This window comes from Ursus maritimus, unplaced genomic scaffold (assembly GCF_017311325.1).
Source record: "Ursus maritimus isolate PB19 unplaced genomic scaffold, ASM1731132v1 scaffold_2, whole genome shotgun sequence".
NCBI lineage: Eukaryota > Metazoa > Chordata > Mammalia > Carnivora > Ursidae > Ursus > Ursus maritimus.
The window spans coordinates 42,233,283-42,256,805 of NW_024424452.1; the positions used below are offsets into that span (position 1 = coordinate 42,233,283).

Genomic DNA, 23,523 nt, shown 5'->3' on the forward strand with positions numbered 1-23,523 from the left:
TGACCTCTTGGTGTGAAAAGCTCCTCAAAGCTCTAGTCACCATATTGGCAGAATCTTCCAGCCGCTGCCTTCCAAGGAAAATGCAATGCATTCTGTCTGCTTCCAGATACCAGGCAAGACTGCAATCCTGCTGAGATTGACATAATCCAAGGATGTACCCGGATCACTCCAGAGCCAGAGAAGTTCGTTCTTTCTTTCTTTCTTTCTTTCTTTCTTTCTTTCTTTCTTTCTTTCTTTCTTTCTTTCTTCTTTCTTTCTTTTAAAGGTTTTATTTATTTATTGGAGAGAGAACTTGCGCAAGCAGTGGGGGAAGGGGCAGAGGCAGAGGGAGAAGCAGACTCCCCGCTGAGCAGGGAGCCCGACGCGGGGGCTCGATCCCTGAGACCATGATCTGAGCCGAAGGCAGATGCCCGACCGACTGAGCCCCCCAGGAGCCCCGTGAGGTTCTTTTTCAATGCAGAGAGACGCTCCTCCGAGCCCTGAGGCCTCTGCCGGACCACTTCCAGCTGACCATCCGTAGATGATGAAGCTGAACCGTAAGACAGCTCATGCCCTGTCTGACACATATGAGAATATCTTGACTCATTGTCTCTGAGAAAGCTACACACTTTGGTCTCATTAGCAGGTAGACTGCAGAATAAATTAGAGCCCATCTCGCTCTTCCTGGAGGATGGACTGTAACCTTTTCAACTTCGTGTTCTAGAATCCAAAATTTGTTACAGGAATGTCATGACAAATACATACGGATTCTATAACTGTATGTCATGCAAGGGGCCAGGTAAGCAAGACTCAGTAAGCTTTCATTCTCGTGGGGCAGGCAGAAGAGCCAGCCCGGGGTTAAACACAGAGTGGAAAGTGCTCTGATAGTTCAACAGGAGGGAGATCTAACCCAGGTCTGGAGACCCAGGAGAGGCTTTTCAGTGGAAGTGACACCCAAGTTGAGAAGGTATCATTGTGGGACTGAGCGATGAGCGTGGCCACGGGTGAAGGTGGTCACCGTCACCGTCATCCTCACCCTCCAGATACCCATGAGTAAATGACTGATCTTCCCGTGAGCAGAAGACATCAGACAGAGGATGACTTGTGAGCGGTCTGTATTGCTCTGGACGACATGTGTCTGTGCACCTACCGCAGCTTCTTTCTCTAACGAGGGCTTGTGTTGACCATCAGTTATAGTCCAGACAATGTCCAGGACCTTAGAAGTAAAATAAGATGAATAAAATACATTTCTTTCAAAGACTTCTAAAGTGTGGTAAGAGCCACAGCAGCCATAGACATCAGGCACTCTGGGGACATAAAGGATGTCAAGGTGGCATTCGGTCCTTCGTCACCTAGCCCTCTGACAGCTGTGCCGTGTCTGCTACCTGCATTTGTCTCAGGAGGGCTGAGATGAGGTGCGTCCGGATGCAAATCCTGGCTCTGCCTCTAACTAGTGATGTGACCTTGGTCAAATGCCTCATTAGCGTCCTTAGGCCCCACTCTCAGCACTGGTACAAAGGAGGTAAAAACAATATCAACTTAAGGGGGGACGTTGGAACCGATGTAAGTATGAGTGCGATGATGTCGTAGAGCTCGTGGCCCAGAGCCCAGCACGCCACAAACACTCAGTGTCACCATGACTCGTCTAGGGCCATGAACTGGGAAGCACTTTATGACTGATGCAGTTTTCAACCAACAGAAGTGGTTTACAGAAGTGGAGAACTTGAATATTATTGATGGACGAAGGCTTGAGGGGAAGTTAAAGTCCTGTTCTCTGTTCTCTTGTTTCTGGCATCAATTTTGTTGAATGGGTGAATTTCAATTAGCAGATAAAATCTTACGTTCATGACATAAGATGTCCAAGCCCACAAGTCATGTTTACAACCAACTTCCAAAAACTTAAATAGTTTAAATAAGTCAAGTGCTATTTTTTGCTGTTGTGTTTGAGTCACTGAGATGAGCACCTCAGTTACTGGTACCAAAACTGTGGTTTCATTTTGAAATATCAGCCATGGGTTGCGTACACCACAGTTTACCAGGCTGTGGCTTGCTTAATCAGGAACAGCATTTAGAGTTCACGTGAAGGGAGGACAGTAATACTTGTAGTCCTGACCTTTTTCATATACCAAAAAAAAAAAAAAAAAGAAAAGAAAAGAAAAAGAAAAAAAGCATTTGAAACTCTATACCTCTTAAGAATAAACTTTAAATTGTGAAATGAGTGTAGACTCACAGAAAAGTTGCAAAAGCAGGAGAGAAAGTGCCCATAAATCCCCCGCCCGCCCCGTTCCCTGAAAGTTGTCATCTCACACTACCACGGTTCATTTGTCAATACTAAGAAACCAGGGATAGACCGGTGCTGGGTAGTAAGGAGGGCACGTATTGCATGGTGCACTGGGTGTTATACGCAACTAATGAATCATCGAACTTTACATCAGAAACCAGGGATGTACTGTATGGTGACTCACATAATATAATAAAAAACATTAAAAAAAAAAAAGAAATGCAAAGGAAAAAAAAAATACCAAGAAACCAGGATTGGTGCCTTAGGATTAGTTCCACTCTTTATTCAGATTTCACCAGTCTTTCCATTAATATCCCTTTCCTCTTCTGGCGTCCCATCCAAAATATTGCATTGCAATTGTTTACCTCTCCTTACTCTCCTCCGGTCTGTGACCGTCTCTCGGTCTTTCTGGGTTTTTTGTGACCTTGATGGTATTGAGGAACATGGGTCAAATACTTGGGAATGTCTTCGCTCTGGGTTTGTCTGATGTTTTTCTCATGCAAACATGAGACTGGGGGGATGGGCTTTCAGAAAGAATGCCATAGGAGTCGAGGGTACTTCTTGTCACGTCCTATCAGGGAATCCGTGATCTCGGCATAGCTTATTGCAGGTGCTGCTCGTGGTGCTCACGAGGCTCCGGTGGTGCTCACGTGGCTCCGGTGGTGCTCACGAGGCTCCGGTGGTGCTCACGTGGCTCCGGTGGTGCTCACAAGGCTCCAGTGGTGCTGACCAGGTCTTTTCAACACGAAGATGCTGTTTGTCCCTTTCCACACTCGGTTGTTTGGAAATAAGCCACTAGGTCCCGTCCCTCGGGGGGTGGGACAAGGAAGGGGTTAAGTTCCAGCTCTGTGAGGAAGACTTGTCTCTTCTCCTTCATTTATTTGTTTGTGTGTGTGTTCATTCATTCATTCAATCAATCACTGGTTTCTATCACCACAGACTCATGTACACTTATTTTGTACATTGGGTAATGATCCAACGCTACCTTATTTATTTCATTGCTCAAAAGTTTCCAGCTTTGGCCACTGGGGACTCTTTCAGATTAGTGCCTGTGTCTCTTTGACGTACCCTCATTCCTCTGCTTTTTTCTGAGCACTTCCGGAACTTTCTGGCACTACAAGATGCTCTGGGCTTGTCTTGTGTTTTCCTGCCCCAGCTCTAGAATCAGTCATTCCTCCAAGGATCCCTGTCTTTTTCTGTGGAAAATGGCATTTAGAAACTAAGATCAGGATGCTGGGTATGTTCCTCATTACTGGGGGGAAATTATGCATTTTTAAGTAAGGGACAGGAAATCTGTCATCTTGAGAGTACTTTATGAGTGGAAAAATACTGAACAGATAAATTTGTTATAAATCTTGTTAATAACAGCATCTGCTCCCAAACCAGCACCCGTGGTTTGTGTAACCATTGTCCTGAGGCTGACTGGCGAGCGATGGAGGAGTAAGTCCTTAGAATCATCAACTTTGACCCTCAGAGAAAAGGCAGCGCATCTGCTGTTACACGTCTTCGGAGGCCAGTGCTATCTCCAAGACTTCCTTCACTTTTCCTCTGTCCAGGTAGGGATACTTCTAGCCTAATGGCAAAAGACACTCCTCTTTGGTATTAGAAAATTTTCCAAGATGGTTACTTGTTCTAAGTCTAGACTCCTCCATGTTTATGAACATACTAGATCTTTTTGTTCAAAAACTGGACCAATGGAGGGGCCTCTGGGTGGCGGAGTTGGTTAAGTGTCCATCTCTTGGTTTCGGCTCAGGTTGTGATCTCAGGGTTGTGAGATCGAGTCCCACATCAGGCTCTGTGCATAGCTCTGAGTCGGCTTGAGACTCCCTCCCTCTCCCTCTGCACCTCCCCCACGCTCTCTCTCTCTCTCTCTCTCAAGTAAATGAAGAAAAAAAATGGGCCATTTGAGAATAGAATCACAGCTCTTTAGTGCCCTCTATTCCAGACTCATGACCCACATTGGTGTGGTGATGGGTGTGGAACAGACATGGGATTTGCAGCCTGAGGCCTGGCTGTGGATTTGCTCCATCACTTGCGAGCTATCCAGGTCAAAGTCAATCCACTTGTGACTTTGAGATTTATTATCTTTTTTAAACAAAACACTAATTTTCCCCTATATTTATTTAAATTTAAAACTTTTAGAAAAATAACAAGAATAACAGAACGAATACTGTCATGTTCTTTACCTAGATTGATCAATTGTTAACATTTTGTCACATTTGCTTATCTTTTTCTGAGGGATGGCCAAGACAACACTGTGCGCAGACTGGTCTGTCTGCACGTACTGTCCTGCGGGGTGGAGCTGGGCGTGGGGAGAAAAGGAGGACACTGCAGGCTTGGGGCCAGTGACCAGAAGCTTACTTTCCTTACATGGTCATGTTCTGGAGGGAATCCCAAGGATCCAAGAATGTTCTATTTGAACCTAGACTACCAGGTCATAATAAAGCTATATTTGTCAAGGCAAGAGGATAAAATCTATGTTATTAGTGTACTAGATTGAGCTCTAACTTTTAAACCTCCAGATGTATAGTGTGGAGGCCTCCATTTGTACCATAGTCCTGGGCCAGATGTGGAGGGGGGCAACTAACACTTATTTGGAAGGGGATAGGACATACTGCTTCACCCCACTGATTTCAGCAGGGGGATTAGAATGAGTGGCCTCAAGATGTACTAATCTGGTATGCAGATTATTTCGAGCTGAAAACAGTCAAAGCCCAAAGATTCACAAAGAAATTTTTACCTTCCCCCTTGACTCCCTAAAAGAATTTGGGCAGAGGACCTGCTCCAGGAAGGGAGCTCTCAGCATAGATAACTATGGTATAATATGAACGAGGGGTGGAAGAGGGGGAGGAAATCAGCCAAGTCTGTTGTGAGAATTCCTCTGTGTCCCATTGTTGCTGTCTGGCTCAGCAGACGTTTGTCTACCAAACATTTACTTTTCCGTCTTCCTATGCATTGTTTTCCTTCCCTCTAAGTCCTAGACCCTTAGTTCTCTTTAGTTCAGAATGACACAAATACCTCATTTTGCCCAGCATCTTTGGAATCTCATGCTTGTGTGGATTCCCGATACGGATGTAGTTAAATTGTATTTCCTCCTGCTAATCTGTATCATGTCAGTGTAATTCTTAGACCAGTCAGAATAGTCTTGAAGGGTAGATAAGATTTTTTCCTCTCCAACAGTAGAAACTAACTTTATTATTATTATTATTATTATTATTATTATTATTATTTCACCTCCACTGGCTAAAACATTTTGAAAAAAAATCAGCAAAATAAAAATTGTTTTAAACTGTAATTTTTAGTTCAATTTTGTGATTTTTCCAAAACTGGCAATTCACTGGAAGTCTGCATATTAAAAAAATTTTAAACTTAGATACCTCTGTGGTACACCTGCAACTAGTATAACATTGTGTGTCAACTATACTCAAATTAAATGAATGAATGAACACATAAATAAATAAAATAAAAAATAAGACAAAATTTAGATACTTGTAGGGGTTGAGGACAGGCTACCCCAAGATGGACCAATCTAGTGTGAAGATTAGTTTGAGCTGCAGACAATCGAGACCCTGTGGGCTCAAGAGAAACATTTGCCCCTCCCTCAACCACACAGAAGAATCTGAATCGGGGGTCTTTCCCAGAATAAGGGTTAAGAGCAGAGATGAATTTTATCTGAGTGACGTATCTACACGGCAGGGCAAACATCTAATTACCAAGCATCTGCTCTTCTCCGCAGTGCCCTGTGAACTACACTCCTTCCCTCTGAAGTCCCAGACCCCTGCCCCCTTCTCCTTAGTTTGGGATGACACAGGTACCTCATTTTGCCTGACGGTCTTTGTGGATTCCCTGTACATACAAACTTAAACTTAATTTTCTCTTGTTAATCTGTCTCACATCAGTTGGACTCTTAGTCCGGCTAGAAGGACCATGAAGGGGACAGGAATTCTTGCTCCCCAACAGCACTAAAGTAAAATCACCCACCCACTGGCAAACAACACTAAACTATGCATTTGGCTTCCAAATTTCATCTGTGACTACCAATTTTTAGCTGGAATGGACATCACAGAAACCTCAACAGAGAGAAGGTTTTAGAGAGGCATAATTTTAAAAACTGCACTGGAGAGTGCTCTCCATTTGATGGAAGTGGGGCAAATTTATATTTTACCGATTTACTCTGGTTTAATTGCTTCTCATAGATTGGCGCCCCAGGCATCTGTTTTACTCTGACTCAGCCTATTTTAAGGGGTGTGAATTCAAAACCTTAGGGTGCTGGCAGGCAGTGTTGAGTGAAGAAAATGAGGTGTGAAAAAAATCAACTGCCAGAATGCAACAAAATTGTAATTGTTTTTACTGAACTATTGGATATGTGTGCCACGTAATATAAACATGGATGCAAATGTAAATATATTACATTCTAAATCCAAATTTGAAAACAACATATTGAAATGTAGACATAATTAAATTATTAGTTTTTCTTTCATTGTTCATTACATTTAAGTTGGGAACTGGAAACCTGATTGATGTCTTTTCTTCGGCATCAAGAAATCAGGACCAGAGCCAGCATGTCGTAGTGTATGTGAAACATAAATTTCAGTTCTGTAAACTTACATGGTGACAAACTTTAGTTTTATTGTTTTATTGCTGTACAAGTTTACATTGCATTTTCCACATTCACTTTCCAGTTCCACGATTTGGGACCATGCATTGCAATCCACACTTTTATTTCTAGAAACTGACTTCAGTGACTAAAATCCCTAATTTGGGGAAATCCTAATGAGTTAGTGTTTAAATGGATTGTATCATCTGCTAAAAGGGCCACGTGTTTGATCTAATCTCTGCTGGGAAGCTGAGGCCAGATGGCTCCTCAGATGATGGGATCAAGTCATTTGTTTCTATTCCCTTTGGTGCTGTGTGACAAGCAAGACTCCTAAACTTCCCGTAGCGATGACCACTGTGCCCTTACTCTCAGGTAAAGAGCTAAACTCTGGCCTGCTCATCTCAGGGGCATGTCTAGTTCATGGCTTTAATTACTGAGTTTGAGACGTGTTCCATTTCTAACTTTTTAGCGCAGACTGATTCCTAGTCAATGACGTAATGTGGGATTTAAGTTTCTATCATTGTGAAACATAGCCAACTTGAGATTAATTCTTTTTCTTTTCTTTTTCTTTCTTTTTTTTTCTTTTCTTTTTCTTTTTTCTTTTTTTTTTGAGAGAGAGAGAGAATGGTGGGGGCAGAGGGAGAGGGAGAATCCTAAGCAGGCTCCACACCCAGGGCGAGCCTGACTGGGGGCTCGATCTCACAACCCTGAAAGCATGACCTGAGCTGAAATCAAGATGAGCCACCAGGTGCTCCTGAGCTTCAATTCCTCGTGAGTGCAGTGTTAGCCGTGATCACCGTAGGGCATATCTACATTCTGTTTACTAAGTTTGTCCAGGGTTAGGGTTAGGGTTAGGGTTAGGGTACCTTCTCACTACTTACAACAGGCCACAAATTCTTCCCTTCCCTGCATGAATGACCTTATAATGTGACTCCTCTCATAAAGAGGAAATCTCTCTCTGTACGTCTTGAATATGGTCTAGCCTTATGACTTGCTCTGGCCAACAGGAGGGGCAGGGGCAATGCTGTGCAAGTTCTGGGTGCTTGTCTTGAGAGACTTTTCATGCATCTCCCTTCACTGTTTGGCAGACAGTAACTGCCCTGTGACCAAGCCCGGGCTAGCTTGCTGAGGATGAAAGACCGTGGGGAGAGGACCCTGTCCTCCCAGCCACGCCAAGTGAGGCCATCACAACGCACAAAGCCATCCTTCCCCTGACAGCAGAAACACACAAAAGAGTCCTGACAAATCAGGCCAGCACTGCCCAGGTGGTAAGAACTGCCTAGCTGGATCCAGACCATGCTGCCAAACTGCAGAACCATGAGATACATACCTGGCTATTGACTTAAGCCATTAAGTTTTAGGGTGGTTTGTTATACAGAATTAGTATCTGATATGACTTCTCTCCATATGCTGTTGACGCCATGACCAAAGTCCCATCTGAATTCTTAATGATATTGAAATGAATACAGTTACTCCCAGTGGTATTATTTATACCTATAATCTTATAAGTTGTCATAGAAAAATGCCATGAATTAACTAAAATTTTCACAGACTTAGTCTTTCAGTTCTAAGCAGTATTTTCAACTTCCTGAACATCCGCCAATACTCAATTCTCTTCAGGAATCATAGCATTTTTGCTCTCAATAGACATTCTTTTATAGATTTGCCCTCTATGAAACATCCAAGGGTGTTTTCTGAAATTTAAGAAGGGAAATAGGGCTGTGGGCCAGGCAGTCAAATTCTCATGATCAAGTTACTGTCTTTAGCAGATTCTTGTTGATTACTTATTTATCTGATGTCTCGAGTACCACACACCCTTCCCATTGGTTGCCTGATTTCCCTTTAGATGGACTCACCTAAAGTACAGGCATGCTGGGGGGCAGGGTAGCCTCTCATTTGAAAAGCCCAAGGAAGAAGATTCTTCATCCCCCATTGCCTGAGCTGCCTTGGGGTGGTGGGTTTGCGACCCGGGTTCAGCCAATCAGACCTCTACCACGGGACTCTGCTGGTGGCATGGAGCTGTGCAGCCAAGACCATGGAGAGGGCAGTGTGTGGGTCACGTTTCTACAGCAGGACACTTGCTGTGGCTCCTAATGCTTGGGCTTCCAGCTCCCATTTGTGCTCACTCATTTCTAAATCTTTGATATACTTCCAGTAAACTACCTGCCTTTTGAAAAGAGTTCCAGAGTCTTTCTGTTGCCAGGACCTAGGGTTCTGACTGAAATACTGTCAGAAGACTGGATGGGCATAGATGAAGGCATGCAGGATCCTACGTACGTTCTTGAGTTTGGACACCCAGGATGGAGAATATCATGGCAGCAACACGAGTAATATTCACCAGAGACCTCCTGATGAGTAGTTTTTGGAATATCTAAAAGGGACATTACTTCCCATCATAAAAATGGTAGCAGTGATCCAACATTAAATTTGCCATTGATGATATGTCTTCTTTGCAACAGGCATTGCTTAGAAGGTCTCATTCGGTCTTCCACCGAGATGGGCAATCACTCCCATCTGCAGGGAAGATGCTGGAGGCTCAGAGAGGACAACAAGATCCCAAGGTCAGACAGTGTGCGTGGTGGTCAGCACTCCTGCCCAGCCCAAACTGTGTCTTCTTCTTGTTCTGCCGTGTCACCTGTCTTCCAGAAACAGAGTGGGGAAGAGACTATTCCCAATGTGCCCTGTGAACTGATGTTGTTATTCTTGAGTCTCTGCAGTGATCTTTCCTATCCACGTGTCAACCAGATATTCTCACACCTCATCTCGTTTTCAGATCTTCCAGGTTTGTAACTTACTCATGGGTGCCTGCCGGGGTCGCCAGCTCCAAATCACAGAGGCCATGCTGCTCTTGTTCAAACACGTCCTCTTCTCTGTTGAACTAGATAGTTCTTTGTGCTTTGTGTCAGTCAGGATTCTCCAGAGAAAAGAGGTTTATTATGAGGGATTGTCTCATGCAATTATGGAAGTATAACTCATACTATGTACTTCTTTGTATGGAGAAGTCCCACGGTCTGCCATCTGCAAGCTGGGGGCCCAGGGAAGCCGCTGGTGCAGTTGCGGTCCAAACCCGCAGGCCCGAGAACCACAGGGCCAGTGGTGTGAGTCCAGGTCCAAGTCCGAAGCCTGAGAACCCGGAGAGTGGATGTGCTTCCTCCAGCCCCTTCCTCACCTCCTTGTTCTATTCTGTCCTGGCAGCATGGATGGAGCCCGTGCACACCAGTGAGGGCGACCTTCTCTGCCCAGCCTGCGGTTCCCATGCTGATGTCTTCAGAAACGCCCTCACAGACCGGCCGGAATAAATGTCTTCCCAGCTACCTGGGCACCCCGAGCCGAGTTATGTTGACATGTAAAATTCACCACCATGTCTCAATTTCACCCCAGCTACTTTGTCAGATTTTCCCTCCTTCTTCTATTTATTTTTCCCCATCTTGCCTGTCAATGATATTTTTTATTATTTCTGCAGCACCCAGGAATTGATGGGTCACATTGTTCCTCTTTTTTAGAATTTATTTTCCCCTGCTTTTAATTGAGAATTATATATCTCGTCTACTTGGCCTCAACAAGTTTCTGGAAACATTTCAAGGATTTTAATTTTTCCTGCAATCCAGGAGGCTGATGGTGTATACGTGGGAAGTGGGGGGAGGTAAGGGGAGGAGAGACAGTCTGTGCTATTTGGGGAACCAGGGACTCTGCAAAATTAGGCGTAAAAGGAAAAGAGAAGCTGGTCTCTGCTTTAGGAACCGTTGCAGTGAATTATCCTGTAAATGCAGATTCATATTTGTCTCAATTATTTGTATTCCTTGATATGAAAACTTTATTTCATACCTGTTTGAAATTTCTAGGACTCGGGATTGAATTGATGTGATATTAAGGCTGACTGCGTGTAAAAAAATTCTAGAAAGAATATTCATGCTCAAATTGCCAAGAGAGTCAAGTGGTTTTCCTTTAAACTGATGTGAAGTTAATCTAGAAACGGTATGAAGAATTCATTTGTTTCTTAGGAGTGGGAAGTAGACGGCGCAGAGTGAGGAGGGGAATCCGTTAGCCAGAACTTATTGGCTTGAAGGTAGTTCTTCACATGATTAAGTTACGCGGTACGATGTCGTCCGCGTGCTCCACCGTCGCGTAGGAATGCGAGTCTCCCTTGGCGGAGGGGGCATTGCACGCGGTTGCTGTCACACTGCTGTTCTCTCGGCGACAATCTACGCTACGTTATTAGGTTCGGTGTATTCATTTACGCGGGCCTCATGAGACGGATGATGGAAATACGGATGACAATCAAGATTCAAACGTCAAGATTTAAATCACACCGGAAGGTCCTGCCCATGTGCTCAAGTGGCCGAAAGCCCAGGTTTTGGTCTTCCTGTGACCAAGGCGAAGAGCTGTTGCCGAGTCTTGTTCTGACGCGGTGACTCACCGTGACGGACAGGGACACCGGTTTTGCCCCGAGTGGCGGAGTCCACGTGTCCTCCCACGGCTTACCCAGCTGAGGCCCTCTGTCACCACCAAACCCAAGGACCGTGGCAGCATGTCCCCCAGGGGCTCTGCTATGCCAGCTGTGGGCTGGCCCGGGCCCCTGTCACTGTGTGCGGGCGCTGACTCTGCACACCGGCCCTCCTGGGCTTGTGCCCCCCAGCTCCTACTCACCCAGGTCCCCTCGGCCTATGTCCCTTCTGTGCCCTGGCTGTCCTGGCTGAGGGCGCCTGGGGCAGGGCTGGCTTCACCTCATGGTTGCAGGAGGGATAGCCGTGGGCGAGCAGATGGAGAGAACCGGGAGGGTAGCTCAGCCGGGCGAGCCCTGGTCCCTGAAGGTCTGGGTCTGGGTCATGAGCAGGTCAGGGACTGGAGAGTCTCAGAACCTTCTCTGGCATCCTCACGGGCACTTCTGAGTCGCTGGCCCCCTCGGCAGCCCCCTGGTGCATATTTCCCCTTTTCCTCGAAGCAGCAGCCGAGGACCCCAGGGAGGGAGGCACACGGGCATCCTGGTTGGCACCTGGAGACCCTGACGACTGCGTCAAGATTAAGACACACCCGCAGGACATTCCTCACTTACTGTAGCTCCCTCTGGGGCTCCCTCCAGGCGCAGGCTGCTCGGCAGAGGCTGCCCTTTCTTCGCCGTGGAGCAGAGAACAGAGCGAGCCTGGGGACGAAAACATCCATGGAGACAAAGGAAGCTAAGGTTTGTTGAGGCCCATCATGTCTAATCACTGAACAACATACCCATTTGGAGACTAAGTCCCTGGAAGAGGAGAGCCGGGAACTTGGGCCCTGCTTGCCTTCCCAGGTGCTCCTAGGCTCTGCCGGAGGAAATGAGAGAATCAGGAGGAGTTAAAAAACAACGAGCCTCATAAGCCCAGTCCTGAAACTTCAGCCTCTGTCCCCAGACAGAAAGAGGTACGTAGCAGCAGGCTCTGTACTCACCCTGGCTCTACACGGGCTCCTGGTCCTCGGCTGGGAGGGGAGAGTTAGGGACCAGGGCTGGGGAGGTTCCTGAAAGTACAGAGACATTCAGTCCCCAGGACGGTGAATCCGAGGGAGGGGAGAAAGGCTGGCAAGGGAGCTAAAAGGTAGACAGTGTCGGGGGTCCGAACCAAGAGAGGCACAGGGTCTGGCAAGATTGTCACCTGTGGCCTGATACACCCTCACATGGACAGTGCAGGTGAGGTCGGCCAGGAGCAGCCCCTGCGGCCCGGCAGGACCAGGACGAATCGAAGCTGGGCATGTCTGAGTCAAGTTCAGAGAAAACTAACCACCTGACTGGAAACTTTCATCCACAGCATTGCTCATTGTCATTTCCTTCAAAGATCTAGGCCCTGTGTGTATCTTTCTATCACATTGGGCTCGTGTTCCCAGAAAAGATACTTAACTTTCAGTAACTCATGGTACAACACAGATAAAAAACGAAACTTCGACTTAGCTTTGTGTTCTCGGATATGTCTGGACATTTTATCATCACATCTAAAGTACCCGTGCACACTGCTGCTGGCTAAAGTGGCTCAGAGGAAGGTTCACCCTCTGAGCGAAACGGAGTCTTGGACACCAAAGTCCAGTGTAACATCAAGGAAGAAAATGGGATACAATTATGTGGATATATACCAATAGTTATCAACACAGGGTTTTAGTATATATTTAATGCAATGTTCCTTTTTTGCGTTCTGAAATGTGTCATAAAATATTGTCTTAAATCTATGGCATCTTTGTATTGATTCTGGAGCCAGACTTTTGGGTTCAAAACTAGGCTTTATCATTTGCTAGCTGTGTAACCTCGACTAACTTGCTTACCCTCTCTGTGCCTAATTTCCTTGTTTGTAAACAGCACTGTATACAATCAGTTAACATATGTCCAGCACTTAGAACAGTGCGGGACTCGAGGTAAGTGCTATGTTAAGGACTAGCTATTCTTATCTTTAGGAATTATAATCTTTCATTATTATTTGTAAAGGTGGAGTCGGGAGAACAACGAGACTTCTCCGAGACAAGTGGCACTGACCCAGAATATGAAGAAGTAGCAAGTAGGCAGGGTTGGGGGCGGGGGTGGCAGAAGCGGTTGTTCCAGGACATATAACATGTGCTTAGTGCCAGAGAAGGCAAGAGCTGGAGAAATCAAATTCCTATTTTGAGACATTTCCCAAGTTCTCTGTTTTGACTGTTAAATCAGAAGAATTCCAGCCTCTTCAGCACACGATATGTGCACAATACATGTTGAATAAATGAACCAGCCCGTAAGTGTGGACCAGACACAGCGGCCTCCACTGTGGGCATTGGCACCGGCACCCTTCCCGCACAGCAGAGCGTTGGTGTTGGCCAAGGGCAAGCTCCACGGGGATGGATGGCTCACAAGGGCCCCGCAGAAGACGGCCTGGCAGGCTCCTCACCCAGAAGCGTGCTGTCAGGACACACCGTGGGACTGCCGCCCTACACACTCCTTGGCCATCGGTGCCAAGGTCCGTCTCACTGTGTCTCTCCCTCCTGGCACAGCGCCTGGCAGAGAGCTCATGCTTCATACATGTTAGTGGAATGAACGAACAATGTGACATGCCTGTCTTCCTGAGGGCTTTGCACCTGGAAAATTTAGTGATTTGGCTACTGGCTGGGTAACCTGAGTGAATCACTTAGCTTCTGTGGGCCTTGGTGTACTTTTTACGAGTAGCATGTGTGCAACAGAGCAGGGTTCTGGGGCCACGCTTCCTCAGCCAGCCACTGGCTGGGCCACTTTAGGTGAGTTGCTCAACCTCCCTGTGCCTTGATTTCTGTATCTGTGAAATGGGGGAAACAGTAATCATACCTCTCAAATGGAGATTACATTCATTAAAGCATGCTGAGTGAAGGTAATAGTATCTGGTGCTCAGTATTTCCTGTGTTATCGTTGGTTCTGTTGATTAGCCCAGACCAGCTCAAACCTGGCTGTGCCTCTGAGTCACGCAGGAGACTCAACCGTAGGTAAAGGGGCTGAGCGGCCAGGAAACCAAGCAGCGTCCCCATGACTACAGCAGGACCCGGACCCAGAGGCGTTTGCAGAGGGGGCTTTAGAAGGGGGGGGGGGTGTCAGCTGTGAATGTACTTCTCTGTGAGGCAGGACCCTCTCCTCCTCATTTGGGCCGTGAGCTCCCCTCAGGAGGCTGATCCCCCTGCAGCCGGGGTGGCTCCGGGAAGAATGTGCTGGACTGGGGAGGGTAATGGGAGCACCGGCGCTCCGCTGCAGGGGCATCACAGGAGGGACAAACTACCGTCTGTGCCACGTGCTCAGACCTCCTCACATCCCCTGCTTCACCATTATCTTCTCTGGTCCACATGCGCCTCCCTGTGGGGTCAGTCCCGGCATTGGGCTGCTCTCTAGCCGACTGTTCGCTTCCTGCCCATGATGACTACACCTCCCCGGCCACTGGGAGCATCATCACGACCTCCAGAGCATCATCACGGGTACCCAACATAGGGAAGGTAAAGGGAAGAGGAAGGTGGTGGCCGTGCTGAAGCTTTGTGATGCTTGGTCTCTGGTCCTGATGTACCAGCAGACATGAGAGGGCGTCAGGATGGCATCAGGATCTCTCTGGAATAAAGCCCTGTTCCTATCTGATGGGAAGGAGGGAACTGAGGTCCAAAGGATGCCCTGCTTTACTGTCCTCTTTCCAGCCCCATTGTCCCTTTTCACCAAACTCACTGCACACATGAATTTGGGATCTCTGGCTCTGTTTCCAGACATGAGAACTCACGGCTTCTCCTGCTACTCTCCCCCATCCTTCCCCACAGCCCTGCCTTGCACACACACTCACACAAACGTACATAGGAGGTGAGAACTGAGGACACTTCCGATCCTATTCTTGCTAAAAACCATAAAACAGTCTAGGGCCAGTGGAACATGCTACTACATATAAAATAATTCAGACACCCAATAGCTGTTTGATCAGATATAAACTAGCTTCTTGAATTTGATAGCGGCTTTTTAAGAAGAGATGTGGCTCCTGTCATTTGTGTCAGACGTTACCTCTGTTCCTTCTGACCCAGCTGACTGTGGTGTGCCATGGCCAGGAAGGGGAGAAGGGAGGATTTTACAGAACTAAATCTTGCTTAAATTTCAAATATAGCAACAATAATAAACATAATCAGCATCACCATCATCATCGTCAGAGCTAACACTTACAAGCACTTGCTCAATGCCATGTGTTGGCCCAAGTATCCCTTTCTCTCCTCAGGGAATTCCTGTAAGTTAGATGATATTATTAATCCCATCTCAGGACATCTTCAAAGTTAAAGCAAATTGCTGCCACTTGCACCCCGTTGTCACTAAAGAAGAGATAAAATACTTGGCGGATTTCTTTGGATTTGGAGGCAACATATTCCTCATTTAGTGTATTGTTCTTACCCAATTGCCAAGGAGCCCATAAGGCAATCAGTTTTGAGCCAGGCCCAGGGCAAGAGAAGGATCTGCAAGCCCGGATTGCTGCAGAAACTGCTCAATCACTTGAGACGAGGGATACGGCAGATCTCGTGTTGCCCGGAGTGACTAGCCAATATGGGTGTTGCCTGGGGCCTCCAAGGAGCCAGGATGAGAGAATCAGGGCATGGGCTCCTAAGGTTTTAGGGCAAGCTATATTGTCTTTTGAGAAAAAGCATCTGGTTTGCCACTGGGTCTTACTGGAAATTTCATGCTCCATCAGGGCACATCCAGGGATGAGGCAATCTGAACTGCTGGTCATGAACAATTCTGTGACCACAAGGCTGTTGTGCATAGCAGCGGCCCTCCTCCGGGCTCGTGCTGGCATACGGACATTGTGAGAGTCCATAGCTCGACTTCTGCTGCCTGTCTCCTCCTGCAGTCCACACCTATGGCCTCATGTAGAACTCCACACAGCCAGTTCACTGGAGAAGAGGAACCAGGGCTCGCTTCACAAGTGTTCTTGTACAATGTGTTGGAATTCATGGGAGGGGGTCTGCTGTTGCATAACATCCCCAACTAGTATCATTCCTCAAAGTAGGTGATGAAGGAAACCTCCCGGGAGCAGGACTTCAAGTGTTGCATGTGGTTATCTCCTCTGTCAGTCTGACTTGAACCAAATGAATTCTAATCAATCCATGCATACCATCGAGGTTCACCACACGTGCCTCCCTGGGTCTGGAAGTCCAGCCTTCCCTGGGGAGAGAGAAACAGCCCAGGCACACCAGACAGTGACAGTTTCCAGAGCAGAAGCATTCAGAGCATTGGTGAGAGGCAGCCTGAGTTCTCAGCACTAGCATGGAGCACATAGTGGAGCAACCCTTTCCCCTCCACCGAGGTTGTGAAGGAGGGCTGATGTCATGCAAGTGAACAGTTAAGCAAACAAGATAATGTCAGATGCTGGGACGTTCTGTGAGAGACGCAAAATAGAAACTGATGTGTAGGCAGATAGAATCAAGAGCAGACAGCAAGAGCAATTGCTAACATTTGAGTATTTGGTACATTCCAGACATAGTTCTAAGCCCTTCACGTGCATTAACTCATTTAAACCTCACAAGATCTTATGAGCTGCACGTTTGTTCTCATCTTAGGATAAGGAGACGGAGGCACAGGGAGGTTGAGTAGGACACCGATGGCAGTTGGAGGGGTAGGTTCCTGCCAGCTTCCCACAGCATGTTGCCTTCCAATCCCAGTTTGTTCTTGACCTTCCTGATCAGTGTTCTAAAAGCCATTCCCAATGGGAATAAATTTCCATTTCTACCTAAGGCCATATAACTTGGTCCATGTTCCTGATTCCAAAAGAAGCTTGTTGATATTTTATGAAGAAAAGAGCAAGTCCCACTTTCAGTAGGTTTAAGGCTGTGTGGAGAGCAAGTGTCTTCTCTTTTCCAAACTAGTGTTTCTTTCCACCAGGTACAGAGGGACAAAAGGAGTTTGTGCCAAGAAATAGTCCAGGCACCGTGTTAACCTGAAGCTGAAACAAAGTGGCAGGGCTGGGTATAGAAAACAGATGCTGATCATAGTGAGACCACTTGATTCTGGCAGGAAGCAGGGACTTTTCAGTAAGATTCCCTTGGTGCATGTTTGTTTTCAGATCCATCTCACAGGAGCCTGTCAGCTGCTGAACTGTGAGCAGATTTATAGCTCAGACATTGATTCATCGATAGCCACCTGTAAAACCTACCCTTCTCTTTGGAGATCTTATTCATCCCCTCATTGCCATTCCTCAGAAGACAGTCTTACCTATCAGGCAGGCTGTGCTCACACAGAATGACAGGCAGGCCGGTGTGACCACAGAGCTCCCATGGCCTTGGGTGTTGAAGGACCACACTCTTGTCACTGTTTAAAGGGGCTTAGGTAGATACATAGGAGCCTCTGGGAGCCAGCCTTTTCCTGGAAATCTTAAAGAGAGAACAGAAGAAGGCACAGATTTTTTTTTTTTCTTCTGCCTGGAACTGCCAAAGAGAAGAAACCAGAGACTTGCACAGAATTATTCATTTTCTCATGTTTCTGATTTGTAGTCGTCTGAAAACTTTCTCACCAGACCACTAACCACTACTTCTTCCTTTTGTGTCTACTTCCTTCTGTTCCATTTTTACCCCTCCCACCACATGTAAAGCAGCCCTGACCTTGTTTAGGGGCAGAAGAAATGCCAGTTTTGGAAGCAGAATCACATTAATTATCCACTGATAAGAGAGGAGAGATTGATTTCAGAGTGGTATGTGTGTAGATAGATCCATTCAACTTCCTCCAATTCAAGGGAGGGAAGGAAGATTTACAGTTATGAGGAGGAGGCAGTTTGTGAATATGATTTCATGTATGAAAAGGTTAGTCTCAGGAGGAAACAGATATCAAAGGGGTCTTTGAGAGGGAACTGTGTTATGGGTTATAACTCTTGACATACATGTCTCTTTATTCATCAATGAGTGCTGCTTTTGGCTTGCATATTAAGAAAAAGACCATCAAGACATTCTGCTTTGGAGAACACAATTGGAGAAGTGGCTTGTTTTCCACATTCACATGAATATTTTCTCTCTTGAGACTAAGTCTGGATTTTATGTTTAGAGAAATTTAGAGAAGTCTCAGGAGATGTCCTATGACCCACAACAGCTAGAAGAGAACAGGTTAGTAAGGAATATATCTTCATAATCTATGAGAGGACTTTGGTATATTAAAATACCACAAACAAAAGTAGAAGGCAAAAGGCACACCATGAATATCTACACCATGCATAATAGATAAAGAATCAGTATCCCCAGCTCATAAAGAACTCATACAATTCATTAGAAAAACACTATTCTATGTCTTCTGCCCATTTCTTAACTGGATTTTTTGTTTTTTGGTGTTGAGTTTGAGAAGTTCTTTATAGATTTTGGATACCAGCCCTTTACCTGATAAGTCATTTGCAAATATCTTCTCCCATTGTGTCAGTTGTCTTTTGGTTTTGTTGACTGTTTCCTTTGCTGTGCAAAAGCTTTTTATCTTGATGAAGTCCCAATAGTTCATTTTTGCTTTTATTTCCTTTGCCTTTGGAGACATCCTATCTTGCTATAAGATAGCGAGAAGTTGCTGCAGCCGAGGTTGAAGAAGTTGCTGCCTGTGTTCTCCTCTAGGAGTTTGATGGGTTCCTGTCTCACATTTAGATCTTTCATCCATTTTGAGTCTATTTTTGTGTATGATGTAAGTGATTCAGCTTCATTCTTCAGACATTTCTCTGAAGAAGACATACAAATTGCCAACGGACACATGAAAATGTGCTCAACATCACTCGGCATCAGGGAAATACAAATCAAAACCACAATGAGATACCACCTCACACCAGTCAGAATGGCTAAAATTAACAACTCAGGAAACGACAAGTGTTGGCCAGGATGTGGAGAAGGGGGAAACCCTCTTGTACTGATGGTGAGAATACAAATTGGTGCAGCCGCTCTAGAAAACAGTATGATGGTTCCTCGAAAAGTTAAAAATAGAACTACCTTACAACCCAGTAATTGCACTACTAGGTAGTGTATTTATCTGAAGGATACAAACAGTGATTCGAAGGGGCACATGTACCCAAATGTTTATAGCAGCAATGTCCACAATAGCCAAAATATGGAAAGAAGCTAGATGTCCATCAACAGATGAATGGATAAAGAAGAGGTGGTCTATATATACACAACAGAATATTACTCAGCCATCAAAAAGAATGAAATCTTGTCATTAGCAATGATGTGGATGGAAATAGAGGATATTATGCTAAATGAAATAAGTCAGAGAAAGACAAATACCATATGATTTCACCATATGTGGAAATAAAAAAACAGATGGATATTGGGACGGAAGTAAAAAATAAAATAAGATGAAAATAGAGAGGGAAGCAAACCATAAAAGAAGCTGAACTCTAGGAAACAAACTGAGGGTTGCTGGACGGGAAAGGAGTAATCGGGTGATAGACATTAAAGAGGGCACCTGATGTCATGAGCACTGGATGTTGTATGCAACTGATGAATCACTAAATTCCACACCTGAAACTAATAATACAGTATATGTTAACTAAATTGAATTTAAATAAAGAATTTTAAAAATTTTAAAGAAAGAAAAAAAGGAAAAGACTATTCCAATTTCTAGAAATGAGTAAAGGTCTGATCCTAAACTATTGATTGAAGGAAGAAACACTTCCCAAAACACACAAAATTATATTTAACTCCACTAATAACTAAATAAATGAAACTTTAAATAATAAAATATAATTTCTATCATTTTGGTAAAAAAAAAAGGTGAACCACCTAATATTGAAACTCATGAACAATGTTTCTAGGACCATAAACTGTAAGTCTTTTCTGTATTAAGAGCTTGAAAGTTCTTTATATTTCTTTTCCCAATAAGAATTGATTGTGAGAAAAACTCAGAGATGCAGACAAAGGTGTCATCTCTAAGTTTTTATAAAAATAGAAAAAAAAAGGAATTGTCAAAACTGATGGAATGGCATATGAGAATACATCTATACAATGTAATATTATCAAGCATTAAATTGAAATTTTAGAAGAATATTTAAGTATGAAAATGTACAAATAAGAAATCAGTACCAATAAAATATTTGGGAAAATCCCAAATACTTGGAAATTAACAACATTCTTTAAATAATTATTGAGTCAAAGAAAAATCATAATGGCTATTGAAACGATTTAGAACTGAATAAAATATTAAAAAGAATATATAAATAATCTAGAAGAAGGCAGGAAGAGTGAGCAGAGAAAGACAAATCAGAGGAGAACAACAACAACAACAACAACAACAAAAACCAGAAGGCCTAAATCTAACCATACTAATAGTAACCAAACTTTGGGATTCAGCTCCACAAGTTTTAATATTAAAACCCCATAACTTTTAACGCTGATATTAGAAAAGAAGAAAGGTTGAAAATGAATGACTCAATGTACCATTTTAAGAAGCAAGAAACAGAGAGAGGCACTGGGTGACTCAGTCGGTTCACCAACTCTTGATTTGGGCTCAGGTCATGAACTCAGGGTGGTGAGATCAAGCCCTGCCTTGGGCTCTGTGCTGGGTGTGGAGTCTGCTTGGGATTCTCTCTATTCTTCTCTTTCTGCCACTTCCCCTCATTCCCTTCCTCTCTTAAAAAAGAAGTAGAAGTAGAAGAAGAAGAAAAGAAGAAGAAAAAGAAGAAGAAGAAGAAGAAGAAGAAGAAGAAGAAGAAACAAGAAACAAGAAACAGAGGAGCAGAGCAGACAACATATTCATTGTCCATTGTTGTGTTTCTATTACAAAAAACATAGCAGCTTAAACCACAAACATCTATTGCTCACAATTTGGGTGGGTGAGGGGCCTGGAACTTCCACTGGGTGTTTGGCTGAAGGTTTCACAAGTCTGAAATTCAGGTGTCAGCTGACCGCACCCTCATAAGGAGGCCTAACGAGGGCAAGATCCCCTCCCAAGTTCCCTTTGTTTCCTTTCTGCTGAGTGACTGAGGTCCTCTTGTTCTTGCTGGCGGTGGGCTGGGGACCAACCTCAGCTCCTGCATGTGGTCCCTCTCCTCATGGGCCCTTTCCAGCATGTGGCTTGCTTCTTCTTTGAGGCCTGTAGGAGAATCTCTCTGATGCTTCATTTCTTTTTCAAGACATACCAGATTAGATTTGATTAACCGAAGATCAACAATTAGTAACCTATTTATTGAGAGATATCTCATCATATTGATGAGTCCTGATCACATTCAAGAAGAGAAGATAAAAAACAAGGATGAGGGTCAGGGACAGGAATCTTAGGATCCATCTAAGAGTTCTGCCTACTTCACATAAAGTAAGTCAGAGGAATAAAACCATAAATATAACAGAAGAAATCAACATCATTAAAAACCAAAAAATAGAATGGATTAACAAAGACCAAAGTCAATTCTTGGACAAAACTGAGAAACGTAGCTAAAAGTTCAAAAAGATCAAAAAGAAAAAGAGAGCAAAAACAACAGCAATATGAGGAATGAAAGTCAGCACTAAATCAGAAAACATTATGTAAAATTTTATGCTAATAAAACTGACAACTAAACGAAATGAACAAACTTCTTGGAAAATACAACTTGGCAAAAACGACACAAAAAGAAAACAAAAGTGTGAATAGTCCTTTATCAATTAAGAGCTTAAGTTCCTTATCAAAAAACTTTCCCATGAAGAAAAATCCGAGGCAAACAGCCTCGCTGGTATATTCTATCAAATATCCAAGGGGAAAACATTTCAATTCCACACAAACTCAGAAAATTGAGGAGTATTACCAAAAGGTACTAGTAATAATTTAAAGAGGAAATGAAAACTCCACTTATATTGGCATACAGTATAAAACAATTAGGGATACATTTAATTAAAAGTGTTCAAAATAGAACTATAAAAATGGAAAGTTGTATGAAGTTCATGGATTGGAAGATAGTGTTTTGAAGATGGTGGGTCTCTTCAAATTCATCCACAGTGCAATCCCAACTGAAATTCTAAGAGGCTTTTTTGAAGAAATTTTTAAAATCCATGTAAAAATTCATATGGAAAGACAAAAAAACCCCTAAGTTAGTTTTTAAAATTTTGGGGAAAAAAAACCAATGTAGCTGATGAGCTTCTATCAACTGATCTCAAGACTTAACACAAAGCAGCAGGAATCAGGAAAGTGTGGTTTGGGGCATAAGGAGAGATGTGTAAGATCATCTACTTGTAAGCCACAGGTAGGCTAACAATGATAGGGCCAATTGATTGTTGACAAAGGTTATAAAATGGTTCTATGGGAAAAAGGTAAGATTTTTGTTTCGTTGTTAAGGAAATGGTGACAAAACACCTGGATGTCTGTATGGGAAAAAAATTAGCATCAACTCTCACCTCATGCCGTATACAAAAATTAACTTGCTATGCACCACATATCTAAATATAACAGTTAAAAACTGTTATATTTCTAAAAGAATATGTAGACAAAGAGCTTCATAATATTCAGTTAGGCAAATAGTTTTTAGACAGGCTGTATAAAATGTGAACTGTAAGAGAAAAAATGGTAAATAATTTCCATTAAATTATAAATCTTTGCTATTCAAAAAACACAGTTAAGATAATATAAATGCAGGTCACAAATCAGAAGGAAATACTTGGTAAACATTTATCTGACACAGGGATTTATATACCAAATACATAAATAACTCCAGTAATTGGATAAGAGATGAACAACTCACATTAAAAAGAAGCAAAAGAATGCTTGCTCAGCAAATGGTGCTGGAACAAGTGGATATGCACAGGGAAAAAAAGAACATTTTCCCTATATTACACATATACCAAAAAATTCACTTTGAATGGTGCATAGACCTGAACGTACGTGTGAAAACTATAAAACTTCTAGGGAAAAATAGAAGAGAATCTTTTGACCTCAGGGTATACTTTCTTAGATAGGAAACACAAAGTAGGCTCATAAAATTAAAAAGTTGATAAATTGCACTTTCTCAAAACTAAAACCTTGTGCTCTTCAAAAAATATCATTAAGAAAATGCACAGAAAGCTACAGACATAGAGAAGATGCTCGCAACATGTAAATCAGGCCAGAATAAAAAACGAAAGACACCAAACTCTTGCAATTCAAAGATAAGAAGACAAATAGCCCAATAAAGAAGTGAAAGTTGTGAACAGACCCTTCGCAGAAGATCTGCAGAGCCAGCAAGGACTTGTGACGAGAATGAGCGCCACGGATTGCCAGGGAAATTAGAACCGCGGTGAGATC

At 44.0% G+C, this 23,523-nt stretch overlaps 1 long non-coding RNA gene across 4 annotated transcripts; it reads left to right on the top strand.

Moving 5' to 3' along the window:
• The first annotated feature begins 46 nt into the window (after positions 1 to 46).
• LOC103672094 lies at positions 47 to 14,186 on the top strand. Of its 4 annotated transcripts, none has more exons than XR_005836241.1 (5): positions 47 to 182; positions 3,647 to 3,816; positions 9,317 to 12,036; positions 12,142 to 12,251; positions 12,512 to 14,186. It is a non-coding gene; the product is annotated as an uncharacterized LOC103672094 (long non-coding RNA). The 4 variants fall into 4 exon arrangements; XR_571066.2 differs by having other exon boundaries at positions 64 to 182; positions 3,629 to 3,816; XR_005836242.1 differs by having other exon boundaries at positions 64 to 182; positions 3,629 to 3,816; positions 12,517 to 14,186.
• The last annotated feature ends 9,337 nt before the right edge of the window (positions 14,187 to 23,523 follow it).